Below are 1,681 nucleotides of genomic sequence, written 5' to 3'. Positions count from 1 at the left end.
GGAGATGAGAGAATGAGAGGCGTGCGTTACGCTCTTTGAATAGCGCCTCACCTACAACCAGCCGGCGCAACTTTGTCAGCTTGCCGACGGCACTGACCAAGGCACCCCAGGCGTTGTAGCGCACGTCGGAGCGCACGACGCGGAGCTCAGTGAGCCCCGTCAGGCGGCCAACTTCGTCGCTGACCTCCTCCAGACTGCTCTTCTTGAAGCCTTCCAGTGAGAGGAACGTCAGCGGCAGCCCTAGGTCAGCGCACGTCCTCACGAACCGGACGCTCGTGCGCGTATCGCACCTGTAGTCAGAGAGAGCAGATTCAAATTGAACAAATAAAAGTCAGATTGACGAATTCCGACCGGGTTGATTTGATTTATTTATACACAAATTTTAAGAAGAGTCCCTAATTACACGACGAGTGTGTTCACTGGTGTCCAGATACCTGGAAGACCACCGGGAAGACCAAAGAAATCTTAATAAGACCAAAAAGATGCAGACCAAAGACATTTGAACGTCAAAAATTTATAAGGAAACCATAGGAGTTGTCGGAAGACAAAATTCACTGTGGGCACTGAAAACCTTTGAGTGAAATGATTGTGCTCGAAATGAGTCACACAAAAATTGCCTCGCTCACTCAAAGCAATGTCTGTAAGGGTCACCCTATTCGAGTAAGATGCACTAATTGCGGAGAAACTCACTTTCACTAGGTGAGGATAGCAAATTATGTATCAAATTAAGTGGAGTTAGACATCTCGCTCACAGGAGAGCGGTATTTATAGTGTCCTAATCTAGCTCCCCTGGGAGCAAGATCTGACACTAGAATTTGAAGTAGGAAGACTGTCAAATATCTCGGAAGGCCATAAAAATCATGGGAAGACTAAAAGTTTTGTAGGGTGACCAGGATCACCCACCAATAGCATTTCGCCATCGAAAATTTAAAGCAAAATTCAAGAACACAAACAAAAGTCTACCACCAAGGTATTAACGCAGCCATGACTAGAAACGCGAGCTCAGCACGCCCCAAAAGTGTCTTACTACTAGTAATTTTAAATTTTAATTTTCTGAAACTATGGAAATAAGAAATTGAGCAGGGAGGGCTGGAGGGGCAACAAAACACAACGGAGCACCACACAAGACAAGAGTAGGGGGTACAAAAACTTGCAAACATGTGTCACGTCGTTTGGGTACGGCCCCTTCTACTCACGTTGCGGGATCAGGGTCCACGTTGGGGTCCTCGTCGTCGTTCTCGTAAAGGTACGACCTGTCCCACTTCAGGTCGTTGTAAGGCAGGCCGTCCTCGTCGCCGAGGAGGGTGACGCTGGTCAAGTGGGGGTTGTTGACGGCCAGGCGGTCGATGCCCTTCAACAACGGCACCCGCAGCCTGCGCAGGCCGCGGCACAGCAGCAGCGGCTGCGGCTCACACGGCTCCAGGTGCACGGCCACGTCCCGCAGCGTGGAGGCGCTGCCGGCCAGAAGCGGCCACGCCCACAGGCGCTGCCACTGCACGCCACGCTCCTGGCTGGGAGCCTGAGTCATACAAGTGGCAAGTCAGTTCAACTATGGATAGCAACAAGAAATTCATTCCCAGTTGTAAAAGTCGAAGCAAAAAGTCCACTATTTTTTAGCCCGCCCTTCTGCTTTGAAAAAGCTATCCAGCGGGCTTATGCAAACGACCTCGTGTCTGTCTGT

Source organism: Frankliniella occidentalis, unplaced genomic scaffold, assembly GCF_000697945.3.
Source record: "Frankliniella occidentalis isolate FOCC.00 unplaced genomic scaffold, Focc_3.1 Scaffold260, whole genome shotgun sequence".
Lineage (NCBI taxonomy): Eukaryota > Metazoa > Arthropoda > Insecta > Thysanoptera > Thripidae > Frankliniella > Frankliniella occidentalis.
This window is presented reverse-complemented; position numbering follows the sequence as displayed.